Source organism: Grampus griseus, assembly GCF_964374135.1.
Source record: "Grampus griseus genome assembly, chromosome: 21".
NCBI lineage: Eukaryota > Metazoa > Chordata > Mammalia > Artiodactyla > Delphinidae > Grampus > Grampus griseus.
This window is the reverse complement of record NC_139015.1, coordinates 20,366,572-20,381,637: the sequence shown is the minus strand read 5'-3', so window position 1 is coordinate 20,381,637 and position 15,066 is coordinate 20,366,572. Positions and strand designations below refer to the sequence as shown.

Genomic DNA, 15,066 nt, shown 5'->3' with positions numbered 1-15,066 from the left:
TGTATTTCTCTAATGATTAATGATGTTGAGCATTCTTTCATGTGTTTGCTGGCAATCTGTATATCTTCTCTGGAGAAATGTCTATTTAGGTCTTCAGCCCATTTTTGGATTGGGTTGTTTGTTTTTTTGATATTGAGCTGCATGAGCTGCTTATAAATTTTGGAGATTAATCCTTTGTCAGTTGCTTCATTTGCAAATATTTCCTCCCATTCTGAGAGGTGTCTTTTCGTCTTGTTTATGATTTCCTTTGCTGTGCAAAACCTTTTGAGTTTCATTAGGTCCCATTTGTTTATATTTCCATTTCTCTATGAGGTGGGTCAAAAAGGATCTTGCTGTGATTTATGTCATAGAGTGTTCTGCCTATGTTTTCCTCTAAGAGTTTGATAGTGTCTCATCTTACATTTAGGTCTTTAATCCATTTTGAGTTTATTTCTGTGTATGGTGTTAGGGAGTGTTCTAATTTCATTCTTTTACATGTAGCTGTCTAGTTTTCCCAGCACCACTTATTGAAGAAGCTGTCTTTTCTCCATTGTATATTCTTGCCTCCTTTATCAAAGATAAGGTGACCATATGTGCGTGCATTTATCTCTGGGCTTTCTATCCTGTTCCATTGATCTATATTTCTGTTTCAGTGCCAGTACCATACTCTATTGATTACCATAGCTTTGTAGTATAGTCTGAAGTCTCGGAACCTGATTCCTCCAGCTCCGTTTTTCCTTCTCAAGATTGTTTTGGTTATTCGGGGTCTTTTGTGTTTCCACACAAATCATGAAACTTTTTGTTCTAATTCTGTGAAAAATGCCATTGGTAGTTTGATAGGGATTGCATTGAATCTGTAGATGGCTTTGGGTAGTATAGTCATTTTGACAATGTTCATTCTTCAAATCCAAGAACATGGTATATCTCTCCATCCGTTTGTATCATCTTTAATTTCTTTCATCTGTGTCTTATAATTTTCTACGTACAGGTCTTTTGTCTCCTTAGGTAGGTTTATTCCTAGATATTTTATTATTTTTGTTGCAATGGTAAATGGGAGTGTTTTCTTAATTTCACTTTTAGATTTTTCATCATTAGTGTATAGGAATGCAGGAGATTTCTGTGCATTAATTTGTATCCTGCTACTTTACCAAATTCATTGATTAGCTCTCGTAGTTTTCTGGTAGCATCTTTAGGATTCTCTATGTATAGTATCATGTCACCTGCAAACAGTGACAGTTTTACTTCATCTTTTCTGATTTGGGTTGCTTTTATTTCTTTTTCTTCTCTGATTGCTGTGGCTAAAACTTCCAAAACTATGTTGAGTAATAGTGGTGAGAGTGGGCAACCTTGTCTTGTTCCTGATCTTAGTGGAAATGGTTTCAGTTTTTCACCATTGAGAATGATGTTGGCTGTGGGTTTGTCATATATGGCCTTTATTATGTTGAGGTAAGTTCCCTCTAAGCCTACCTTCTGGGTGGTTTTTATTATAAATGGGTGTTGAATTTTGTTGAAAGATTTTTCTGCATCTATTGAGATGATCATTTGGTTTTTCTCCTTCAGTCTGTTAATATTGTTTCTCACATTGATTGATTTGCATATATTGAAGAATCCTTGCATCCCTGGGATAAGCCCCACTTGATCATGGTGTATGATCCTTTTAATGTGCTGTTGGATTCGGTTTGCTAGTATTTTGTTGAGGATTTTTTCATCTATGTTCATCAGTGATATTGGCCTGTAGTTTTCTTTCTTTGTGACATCTTTGTCTGGTTTTGGTATCAGGGTGATGGTGGCCGCTTAGATGGGTTTGGGAGTGTTCCTCCCTCTGCTATATTTTGGAAGAGTTTGAGAAGGATAGGTGTTAGCTCTTCTCTAAATGTTTGATAGAATTCGCCTGTGAAGCCATCTGGTCCTGGGCTTTTGTTTGTTGGAAGATTTTTAATCACAGTTTACATTTCAGTGCTTGTGATTGGTCTGTTCATATTTTCTACTTCCTGTTTCAGTCTCGGAAGGTTGTGCATTTCTAAGAATTTGTCCATTTCTTCCAGGTTGTCCATTTTATTGGCATAGAGTTGCTTGTAGTAATCTCTCATGATACTTTGTATTTCTGCAGTGTCATTTTTTTCTCCTTTTTCATTTCTAATTCTATTGATTTGAGTCTTCTCACCTTTTTTCTTGATGAGTGTGGCTAATGGTTTATCAATTTTGTTTATGTTCTCAAAGAACCAGCCTTTAGTTTTATTGATCTTTGCCATCGTTTCCTTCATTTCTTTTTCATTTATTTCTGATCTGATCTTTATGATTTCTTTCTTTCTGCTAACTTTGGGTTTTTTTGTTCCTCTTTCTCTAATTACTTTAGGTGTAATGTTAGGTTGTTTATTTGAGATGTTTCTTGTTTCTTAAGGTAGGATTGTATTGCTATAAACTTCCCTCTTATAACTGCTTTTACTGCATCCCATAGGTTATGGGTTGTCGTGTTTTCATTATCATTTGTTTCTAGGTATTTTTTTATTTCCTCTTTGATTTCTCCAGTGACTCCTTGGTTATTAAGTAGTGTATTGTTTAGCCTCCATTTGTTTGTATTTTTTACAGATTTTTTCCTGTAATTGATATCTAGTCTCATAGCGTTGTGGTCGGAAAAGATACTTGATACGATTTCAATTTTCTTAAATTTACCAAGGCTTGATTTGTGACTCAAGGTATGATCTATCCTGGAGAATGTTCCATGAGCAGTTGAGAAAAAAGTGTATTCTGTTGTTTTTGGTTGGAATGTCCTATAAATATCAAGTAAGTCCATCTTGTTTAATGTATCATTTAAAACTTGTGTTTCCTTATTTATTTTCATTTTGGACGATCTGTCCATTGGTGAAATTGGGGTGTTAAAGTCCCCTACTATGATTGTGTTATTATCAATTTCCCCTTCTATGGCTGTTAGCATTTGCCTTATGCATTGAGGTGCTCCTATGTTGGGTGCATAAATATTTACAATTGTTATATCTTCTTCTTGGATTGATCCCTTAATCATTATGTAGTGTCCTTGTCTCTTGTAATACTCTTTGTTTTAAAGTCTATTTTGTCTGATATGAGAATTGCTACTCCAGCTTTCTTCTGATTTCCATTTGCATGGAATATCTTTTTCATCCCCTCACTTTAAGTCTGTATATGTCCCTAGGTCTGAAGTGGGTCTCCTGTAGACAGCATATATACAGGTTTGTTTTTGTATCCATTCAGCCAGTCTATGTCTTTTGGTTGAAGCATTTAATCCTTTTACATTTAAGGTAATTATTATTATTATTATTTTTTGCAGTATGCGGGCCTCTCACCGCTGCGGCGCCTCCTGCTGCGGAGCACAGGCTCTGGATGCACAGGCCCAGTGGCCATGGCCCATGGGTCCAGCCACCCCCGCAGCACGTGGGACCCTCCCGGATCGTGGCATGAACCCACGTCCCCTGAACCGGCAGGCGGACCCCCAACCACTTCGCCACCAGGGAAGCCCTAAGGTAATTATTGATATGTATGTTCCTATTACCATTTTCTTAATTGTTTGGGGTTTGTTATTGTAGGTCTTTTCCTTCTCTTATGTTTCCTGCCTAGAGAAGTTCCTTTAGCATTTGCTGTAAAGCTGGTTTGGTGGTGCTGAATTCTCTTAGCTTTTGCTTGTCTTTAAAGGTTTTAATTTCTCCATAAAATCTGAATGAGATCCTTGCTGGGTAGAGTAACCTTGGATGTAGGTTTTTCCCCTTCATCACTTTAAATATGTCCTGCCACTCCCTTCTGGCTTGCAGAGTTTCTGCTGAAAGATCAGCTGTTAACCTTATGGGGATTCCCTTGTGTGTTATTTGTTGTTTTTCCCTTGCTGCTTTTAATATTTTTTCTTTGTATTTAATTTTTGATAGTTTGATTAATATGTGTTGGTGTGTTTCTCCTTGGTTTATCTTGTATGAGACTCTCTGTGCTTCCTGGACTTGATTAACTATTTCCTTTCCCATATTAGGGAAGTTTATAACTATAATCTCTTCAAATATTTTCTCAGTCCCTTTCTTTTTCTCTTCTTCTTCTGGGACCCCTATAATTCAAATGTTGGTGTGTTTAATTTTGTCCCAGAGGTCTCTGAGACTGTCCTCAATTCTTTTCATTCTTTTTTCTTTATTCTGTTCTGCAGTAGTTATTTCCACTATTTTATCTTCCAGGTCACTTATCCATTCTTCTGCCTCAGTTATTCTGCTATCGATTCCTTCTAGAGAATTTTTAATTTCATTTATTGTGTTGTTCATCTCTGTTTGTTTGCTCTTTAATTCTTCTAGGTCCTTGTTAAACGTTTCTTGTATTTTCTCCATTCTATTTCCAAGATTTTGGATCATCTTTACTATCATTATTCTGAATTCTTTTTCAGGTAGACTGCCTATTTCCTCTTCATTTGTTAGGTCTGGTGGGGTTTTGCCTTGCTCCTTCATCTGCTGTGTGTTTCTCTATCTTCTCATTTTGCTTAACTTTCTGTGTTTGGGGTCTCCTTTTCGCAGGCTGCAGGTTCATAGTTCCCGTTGTTTTTGGCATCTGCCCCCAGTGGCTAAGGTTGGTTCAGTGGGCTCTGTAGGCTTCCTGGTTGAGGGAACTGGAGTAGTGCCTGTGTTCTGGTGGATGAAGCTGGATCTTGTCTTTCTGGTGGGCAGGTCCACGTCTGGTGGTGTGTTTTGGGGTGTCTGTGGCCTTATTATGATTTTCGGCAACCTCTCTGCTAATGGGTGGGGTTGTGTTCCTGTCTTGCTAGTTGTTTGGCATAGGGTGTCCAGCACTGTAGCTTGCTGGTCGTTGAGTGAAGCTGGTTGCTGGCGTTGAGATGGAGATCTGTGGGAGATTTTCACAATTTGATATTATGTGGAGCTGGGAGTTCTCTTGTGGACCAATGTCCTGAACTTGGCTCTCCCACCTCTGAGGCACAGCCCTGACACCTGGCTGGAGCACCAAGAGCCTGTCATCCACATGGCTCAGAATAAAAGGGATAGAAAGAAAGAAAGAAAGAAAGAAAGAAAGAAAGAAAGAAAGAAAGAAGATAAAATAAAATAAAGTTATTAAAATAAAAAATAATTATTCAAAAAAAATTTTTATGTAATTAAAAAAAAGAAAGAAAGAAAGAAGAGAGCAACCAAACCAAAAAATAAATCCAGCAATGATAAGAAGCACTAAAAACTATACTAAAAGAAACCCCAAACAAACAGAAAAAACAAAACAAACAAAAAAACCTGGACAGACAGAACCCTAGGACAAATGGTAAAAGCAAAGCTATACAGAGAAAATCACACACAGAAGTATACACATACACACTCACAAAAAGAGAAAAGGGGAAAAAATACATATATATCATTGCTTCCAAAATCCACCTTCTCAATTTGGGATGATTTGTTGTCTATTCAGGTATTCCACAGATGCAGGGTACATTAAGTTGACTGTGGAGATTTAATCTGCTGATCCTGAGGCTACTGGGAGAGATTTTCCTTTCTCTTCTTTGTTTGCACAGCTCCTGGAGTTCGAATTTGGATTTGGACCCGCCTCTGCATGTAGGTTGCCTGAGGGCGTCTGTTCTTCGCTCAGACAGGATGGGGTTAAAGGAGCAGCTGCTTCGGGGGCTCTGGCTCACTCAGGCCGCGGGGAGGGAGGGGCACGGATGCGGGGCGAGCCTGCGGCGGCAGAGGCCAGCATGACGTTGCACCAGCCTGAGGTGCACTGTGCCTTCTCCCGGGGAAGTTGTTCCTGGATCACGGGACTCTGGCAGTGGCGGGCTGCACAGGCTCCCGGGAGGGGAGGTGTGGAGAGTGACCTGTGCTTGCACACAGGCTTCTTGCTGGCGGCAGCAGCAGCCTTAGCGTCCCATGCCCGTCTCTGGGGTCCATGCTGATAGCTGCGGCTCGCGCCCGTCTCTGGAGCTCCTTTAAGCAGTGCCCTTAATCCTTTCTCCTCGCGCACCAGGAAACAAAGAGGGAAGAAAAAGTCTCTTGCCTCTTCGGCAGGTCCAGACTTTGTCCCGGACTCGCTCCCGGCTAGCTGTGGCGCACTAGCCCCTTCAGGCTGTGTTCACGCCGCCAACCCCAGTCCTCTCCCTGCGCTCCGACCGAAGCCCAATCCTCAGCTCCCAGCCCCGCCCACCCTGGCGGGTGAGCAGACAAGCCTCTCTGGCTGGTGAGTGGCGGTCGGCACAGATCCTCTGTGCGGGAATCTCCCCGCTTTGCCCTCCGTACCCCTGTTGCTGCGCTCTCCTCTGTGGCTCCGAAACTTCCCCTCTCCACCACTTGCAGTCTCCGCCTGCGAAGGGGCTTCCTAGTGTGTGGAAATCTTTCCTCCTTCACAGCTCTCTCCCACCGGTGCAGTCCCGTCCCTCTTCTTTCGTCTCTGTTTTTTCTTTTTTCTTTTGCCCTACCCAGGTACGTGGGGAGTTTCTTGCCTTTGGGGAGGTCTGAGGTCTTCTGCCAGCGTTTAGTAGGTGTGCTTTAGGAATTGTTCCACATGTAGATGTATTTCTGATGTATTTGTGGGGAGGAAGGTGATCTCCACGTCTTACTCTTCCGCCATCTGGAAGCTCCTCCTCCCTCAAGTGTTTTTATAGAAAGCCTTTAGTAACAGTATTATCCCGAATGCTTCACTGTTTTTTTGTTTTGTTTTGTTTTTGTTTTGCAATCTGAAAAAGCCAATCCGTGTTCGAGGAAGTAACTTGAAACCAGTGGTTTCAGACAAGACAAAATGACAAGAAACAGTAAGAAACATGAAAGGGGGGGACAGAGTCTGAGTTGTGCCTCATTGTGGTTGCAGTGAGGATAATTGTTTAGAAAGGAGTTGGAGTGGAAGGAAGGAAGAAATGAAGTGAAGAACGTGAGAAGAGTTGAGAGCTTGTGGATGCAACTCGAAGATAGGTGCATTAAGTCCAGTGGAAAATGGTGGCATCCTTGGCTAGGGGATTTGAAAAGGCACAAAAGGGAAGCAGCCAGTTTGCCGAGGTGTTGTCACGGGATTTTGTGACTGATTGGAAGTGTGTGATGGGTAAAAGGAAGCACCCTCGGATGACTCCTAGAATTGAGACTCTTGGGCTCTTTTGTGAGTTTCTAACCTCATAACCACAATTTCTTGTCCATATTCCAATTACTCAATTTTTGTTATTATCTGATTACTTTTAATATCTAATAATTCTAGACTTTCAATGACACAAGTGTCTTCAAATAATAGTGGTAGGAAAAACTGTAGGAAATGAAATTACATAGAAATTTTAAAAAATTTGCTGTCCTTTTGTGGGAAATGGATTACTATATAAGTGGAAGTATGTTGCTAGGTATCCTTTTGAATTCCTTTTGCTCTGTGAGTCTTAGAACATGATGTTTCTGAGTCACTGGGCTACAGCAGATCTGACTGTGAGATACAGTTTACGCTGAGGGGTGGAGGGTGGGCATGCCAAATAGATGGAAAAAATACTATCTCTCCTGAGAAGCACGCAATGAAGATGATAATTTGGAACTCAAATACAAATTGCTAAAAATATTGACTAAATAGCACTATAATCTCATATGGAATTTATCTTTGTTTAATAATTTTGTTCAGATAAACTTGTCAAGTATAAAATAGATACTTACCCGAGATATCTTTTTCTGTGAGACAGTGACATACTTAGAAAAGGAGACCTACATATAATTTGAAAATGTTGGCAGAACCGTATTTGTGGTTTTAATCTCCTACTCCAAATGATTTCTTCTCCAAAATTGATTTTGATCTCTAACATACTTCTAAGCAATACAAGTATTAGGTGAGGAATGTAAAGGAGGGACATCATCATATTTTGGGAAATTTTATGAGAATTCAATAGTTTTTTTAGGTATACTTCAAAAATATCTTAATGTGTGGTGTGGAGAGCTGATTAAGCAATTATTGGATATACTACGGGTCTGACACAAATGCATTAATGCTATTATTAATATTACAGTCTATGAATATATTCTAATGCTAATACATATGTTCTAACATGAAATCAAAATCTGAAACTAATTCAGATTATAGCTTTATGCACTAACAACATGTTCCTTAATCAAAGACTATACTATTTGATAGAAAACATTTTTACATTTTTTAAGCTAAAAATATGAAATGAAAGGAGGAATACAAAATAAATTCTATGTAGGGATATTCATCTATGTTTAAAGAGTTTAACAAGTTTGGTGCATGCATTTTAGCAGAGGAAAGGACAGAACGTGACCTCTGCTAGTTGAACAAAGGCTGGCATTGTGAGATTTACTTTTCTGGCATTTATATTCTACTGACCTGAAAAGTTTGATAATCTCATTAAAATTGGGAGATTAGAAAATCAGAAAAAATATGAGGATGGTAGCAATGTTAAACTAGTAGGACCCAAGGAGTGTTTTAATAACTTTTTAAACTTTTTTCATCGGAGGAAGTAACTTGTAGTTATTTGCCATTCAAAGTATTTTCAAGTGCAAGATAGTGCTTTGGACCATCTTATTGGGTTGGTAAGATACAAATACGAAACTTTATCAGAAAAGTAAAACGCTTATTAAAAATTAGATAACTCATAATGGAAGAGCTAGTATTAGAAGGATCTCAGTCTTCAGGTTCACTATTAAATCTACTCCAGAACTGTAATGATGGTGGTGACCACAATGTCCATGTATTGGATAATAAGCTCTTTTTTTTAAATAATTAATTAATTAATTAATTTTGGGCCGTGTTGGGTCTTCATTGCTGTGCACGGACTTTCTCTAGTTGCGGCGAGTGGGGGCTACTCTTTGTTGCAGTGCCTGGGCTTCTCATTGTGGTGGCTTCTCTTGTTGTGGAGCGTGGACTCTAGGCACGTGGGCTTCAGTAGTTGCGGCTCTTGAGCTCAAGAGTGCAGGCCCAGTAGTTGTGGCACATGGGCTTACTTGCTCTGCGGCATGTGGGATCTTCCCGGACCAGGACTCGAACCTGTGTCCCCTGCAATGGCAGGCGGATTCTTAACCACTGCACCACCAGGGAAGTCCCGGGTAATAAGCTCTTGTCCATATTGTCACTTACAGTACTTAACACCACCCCAAGAGACGGCTGCTGCTGTCCCTATCACATTACAAGAAGCTAAAGGAAGGAATTGATGCAACTCCTTCAAATTTTTTTCTTTTTAAAATTTATATGCTCTGAGGAAACTTTCAACATTTCTTGTGTGTATTTAGGTAAACTGAAGCCCATATTTTATAGAGCTCTGTGGCAGTCACTCTTGATTGTTCTGTAGCTCACTTTATCGAAGCTTGCGTTGGGACATATCTATGTAATTAACAGGTGAGGAAGGAAGGTGCCTAATCAGATAACACCATATGAGAATAACATGTTAAAATATAACAAGCGGACCACTTTAATACTTCTCAACTACATTTAGGATTAGGCAGTCCAATTAATTTTGATCCATTTGATGCTGTTCTCTTCATTCTGGGTGAATTTTATTCTTATAATGTTACTTGTTATCACTATATTTAACATAGAGGAGGGCCTTGCAGGAGGGTTTTCACTTCTAAGCCTTTGTCTCTGAGTGGTTTCAAAATGATAAATTTGTGGCTTGGGGGGGGTGTTATAATAAAAGGGGAGAACACAACAAAACAAACAAGACCAACTTCACAAACGGCAGTGTGGTTTAATGACAGCCACACGTATTAATAAAGGGTCTCACAAGTTTGATGCATAAAATTTAGCCACAGAAAAGACAAGAAACAGCTTCTACTAGCCGGAACAAAGGCTGACATTGTACGATTTCAGTGGCATAATATGCGGGCTTCAAATAAGAGTTCTGGTCAGTGGGACATAAAGGAAGTGCTTCATTAGCTATCATAGTGCATACCTCCCAGGCCTGTACCATGGGGCAGCACGCAGCAAGGGCATGGGCGCAAAGAATGAGCTATTCACTTAGGTTTCATAATCTTGCTCTGTTTCAGCCTCCTGGGTTGACAGCTTTCAAGTTAAGCATGGAAGGCTCTAAAGAAACAGTCCTACATTCTTCAGTGATAGAGTTTGTTTTTGGAAAATGCCTATCTAAAATAAGGAGATAAAATAAGTTAAGCCTGTGAGCTCAATTTATGGAATTAGATGTCTTTCCAGAGCACAGTGATATTTTTATGATTACTTTGAAGACTTCAATAAAATACTTCTACAGAAAGATTGGTCTCAGATGAAATTATTTGCAATTTCTGTCATTCAACCCTATGCAATCATATGAATATTCATTGTACAGTGAAAGCTGACTTTGTGAGTAGGAAAATTACAGTAACATGCTTTACAAAGATATTGAGTAGAGGAAAAATAATTCTATGCAGTAATTTTCAGGAAAACCACTGTGAATTTTGATCTTTTTCCCCAGTCATCCAGAGCCACAGACCTCTGTCCCTCAAGGAAAACACAAAACTATTTAACTCAAATTCAAATCAATGGCAAAATTTCTGAATTCATTTCATATATCCTCTGTGCTTTGAAGAGAAATACATTATATTTAGGTTCAAATTTATATTAATTTGCTAGATGCCAAGGTCAATCTGTAATAGTATTGCCGGAAGGCTCAGGAACCTAACTGCATAAAATTGCATAAAGATGCTGAGAACAGCTCTGAAGTTAAACTACAATGAAGGGGAAATAAATAAGGCTAGAAAACCTATATAATGTGTTGTTAACATAGAATTTTCAAAACAAAATGGCAAAAGATATCATATAATTCAAATTCACACTTAACATTTTTTCTTGTGAAGAATATCACCATTGATGCCCTTAAATACATTGAAGATATTTATTTCTAAAATAACTGAGTTATTTATGACCTACACTTCTTTGGAATTTTACCAGATACTCAGATGAAGCAGTGGGAAGTCATTGTTTAATGCCTACAAACATTAAAAATCCTGAAATACACCAATCAAAATATCTTTAAAAAACTGCATAAAATTAAAAATTTAAATTTTACTTATTTTCCAATAAGAACAATAATTTCTAACTTAAAATACTAGATGTAAACAATCTACAGGCTGGTCAGTCAAGTTCGTGATTGTGGCAGAACTATAATTTGCACTCATAAAGGCTCCTAAATAAAACAAATATGCTTAATTTACAGAGAAATAAAGTGATACTTACTGTAATGTAGCTCTAGGTACACCTGTAAGGCAGTTTGTCTTAAGTCCCTGTACTTAACAATTCTATTTTTCTTACATAGCAAATCACAAGCAGTTTTATACTAAACATCTACCCCAGAGGCAGACTGTCCAATTAGCCCTTGATCTGGTTTTCATATAAATCACCTGTTATAGGTTGAATTATCCCCTCCCCCACAAATTCTTATGTTGAACTCCTAACCCCCCAGTACCTCAGAATGAGACTTTGTTTGGAGATAGGGTGTTTACAGAGGTGATCAAGTTAAAATGAGGTCATTAGGGTAGGACACCAATATGGCTGATGTCTTTCTGAAAAGGTGAAATTTGGACACAGAGACATGCACACAGGGAGGATGCTATATGATCATGAAGATGGCCAGCTACTGGTCAAGGAGAGAGGCCTGGAAGATATCCTTCCTTCACAGCTCTCAGCATCATGGGTAGGTTGAGGGGATGACTATCAGTGAGACAGCACAAGGAGATTCTGTATCCTGATTTTGGTGTTGGTTACATGAATGTGGTAAATGTGTTAAAATTCATAGAATTGTACAGCAAAAACAAGCCAATTAAAAAAATAAAATAAATAACCTTAATAAAATAAAAACCTACTCTAAAGCTAAACTAGCAAGCTATAAAATAAAAATGTTGAGATCTGTAGCATTCTAATACACAAATAATAAGCAGTTAGAAAATATAGTAGAAGAAACAACGTATGTTACAATCACTAAAAGAAAATGTATAATATAAAACAAAATAAAATACATAAACTTAAAAAGAAAGGGACAAAACCTAAATGAAGAAAAATACCTAAAAGATGCCAAAATACCCTTGAAGACATGAAAAGATATACCATATTTCTGGATAGGAAGACCCAATTTTAAAAAATCCCCAATGTTTATAAGTTCACTGCATTTCAATAAAATAACCATATGTTCTTTTCTTTTATCCTGGAGCAAGACAAGTTGGTTATAAAGTTCATTTGGAAAAATAAACAAGAACTTCCAAGAAGTTCTTGCAAATGGAGGAGAGGGCTCTGGCCTTATGAGAGGTTAAATCATTATAGAGCCCATTAAAACAGTATGGTTTGGTATGTGAATAGAAAAACAGACCAATGTACTAGAGTTGAAAGTCCAGAAAAAAAAACCCTAAGTGCATATGGGAATTTATGTTAAAGGCAGCACCTAAAAACAGTGGGGTAACAAAGAACATTTTAGTAAGTATTGTTGGGCTCACTGGATAGCCATATGGAAAAATATAAAATTAAACTCTCATACTGTAATAGAGAAGAAACCATAAAAGAATCAGAGTTTTAAAGCAAGGGAATAAAAAGAATCACAAGTACAGTAAGAAAACAAGAGTGAGTTTCTTTATAACATGGGTGTAGGGAAAATTTTTCTAAATGTGACAAAGAATCCAAGAACAATAAGGAAAATGATTTATAAATTTGCTCTATGAAATAAAAAATCAAAGTTTTGCATGGCAAACAGCATAAGCAAATAAAAAGACAAACTGGGAAAATCATGTAGAACTTACGTCACAGAAAAATAAATAATATTTTGATATTAAAGTGCTTTTTAAAAATTGAGAAGAATAAAACAAGAATCTTGTGGAAAATGGGTAAAATAAGTGGATAGACAGTACACATAAAAAGAAATGTAGGGGATTCCCTGGTGGCGCAATGGTTGAGAGTCCGCCTGCCGATGCAGGGGACACGGGTTCGTGCCCGGTCCGGGAAGATCCCACATGCCGCGGAGCGGCTGGGCCCGTGAGCCATGGCCGCTGAGCCTGCGCGTCCGGAGCCTGTACTCCGCAACGGGAGAGGCCACAGCAGTGAGAGGCAAAAAAAAAAAGCAAAAAAAAAGAAATGTAGATGTCCCTTATACACATGAAATGGTGTTTAATCTTAAAATAAGAGGAATTCAATTTAAAATTACACTGAGATACCATTTCTCTTCCATTAGCATCACAAAAATTTATAAATTTGAGCACATCTCCTGTTGTCTAGGCTCTTGGAAAGAGCTCCTCTCATGCGTTTGCTGGCGGGGATGCAAAATGTACACCTCCTATATGGAGGAATTTGGAAATACTTGGAAAAGCTACATACACCTTTATCCTTTGATCCAGTAATCTCGCTCCTAGGAATCTTGTTTGAGATACACCTCCAAAAATACGAAGAAAAATTTGATTTCTTATAATCACGAAAAGCCCATCAAAATGTGGGAACAACTGTGGGAAAAAACATTCTCACAATGGAATACCATGTAGTCATAGAGATATGTCTATAGGTTGATATGAAGTGATATCCAGAATATATTTTTAAGAGAAGAAACAAAAAGGATGTGAAGCAACGTGTAGAATATGCTGAACATATAGATATACATATATAATTTTTTTGGTAAGAAAGGGGATTCAGATATACATTGATTTATATTTTCAAAAAGAAACTTGTAAGGATAAATCAAAAACTTTAAAATAATGATGTTCTATAGGGAATATAACTATAAACAGAGAAGAAAGTTCTGCCTGCTCCATTTTTTTCTTTTTAGTTTTTTAACTTGTGTAAGAGACACGAGAACAGTATCTGCCAAATGCAGTGAATGGACCTTGTTTGGATTCTGATTCAAACACTGCAACTCGCAAAACGGATTTTCGAGACAACCAGAAAGATCTGAATACAGAATAATTATTAGGTGATATTAAGGAATTATTATTGTGTTTCAGATGTGGTAATCATAATAATGTGGTTACATTTTTAAAAAGGCCTTACCAGCTAGAGATATAAACTGAGGTATTACGGACAAAATAATATCGTACCTTGTATTTTTAAATATTGCAGGAGGGAGGGGGTAAAAAACTGAGGAGGGGGATAGATATCTCAAAAGCCTTAACGTTAAACATTGTCTTTGCAAAACAATAGCTATTAAAGTAAAACACAGCTCTTCATAAGGCAATTCGTCAATTTCAGAAATATAACAAAACTGAAGACCCAGGAAAAAAAGAATGTGAAGACTGAGATATTTGTCTGGTATGACATTTTTCAAATGTGAAGAACAGCCACTGCACAGTAAATGGAAATTGTTTTTTATCATGAATGATGTAGGATTCCTTACTCCACAAAAATTGTGTCTCACAGTGAGATTTCTGATACGTTCAACTTAGACCCTTAGGAGAGGAAATAATTTTTCATTTTGCTTGTTCACAGAACCAAGCACAGTGCTGTGTAGTTTATGTAGAGGGCAGGCTATTTTTAAAGGATCTGTCAAGTTAATTTCCCTTATTCATAAACTAGATTCCCTCTTGGTATTGTCCACCACAACGGCTTTGGGAAAGGGTACAGACCAAATGCCACCTTGGCAAGGAGGCCACTGTGATCCCTCAGAGGAGAAGTGCTTGCCTGGCAGGAAGAAGCTGAAAGTTTGCCTTTCTCCCTCCAAGGAAAGAGAAATGAGAGAGAGAGAGAGAGGGAATCCGATAGGAAGACTAATATGTTTTGACCTCCTGTCTCTGGGGTTAAGCTCTATAGCTGCAAAGCATATTTGATTGTTGAGGAAAAGCTGGAAGGAGAGCTTTTGCCCTGCTCCCCATTAAGAACGATGGAGAGAAGAGACAGTGACAGCAGGACAATAAAAATAGTGCCATGGCAGGCTTAGGCCTGATTTGTCTCTTTCCCTCCTATGACTTTCTGCATCCACCCCGGCAACTTTCAGTCACAATGTGGTTTCTAAAGGACCCCAACGTTCCAATTAGCCCCTAAGAGATGTCAAGATGCTTGAGATTTCTGGAGGAGGGGCTGGCCACAGGAAGTCGCCTGAGTGATGACCAGGTGGCAAGGGTTCTAGGCTATGCTGTGTGTACCAGACCACATTCCCCTTTTCCTCTATCACGTCTCTGCAGGTCTTTGAAAGAAACGTACCTGTGGGTGTCAAGATACAGGCAAGAG

The 15,066-nt window shown here is 38.5% G+C and overlaps 1 long non-coding RNA gene across 1 annotated transcript in view; it reads left to right on the top strand.

Annotated features, from left to right (window-relative positions):
* LOC309838986 overlaps positions 1–3,423 on the top strand; it is a 50,781-nt gene extending 47,358 nt beyond the window's left edge. Inside the window, exon 3 of the long non-coding RNA XR_014298438.1 lies at positions 3,284–3,423. This is a non-coding gene — a long non-coding RNA (uncharacterized lncRNA). The remainder of the gene's footprint in view (positions 1–3,283) is intronic.
* The last annotated feature ends 11,643 nt before the right edge of the window (positions 3,424–15,066 follow it).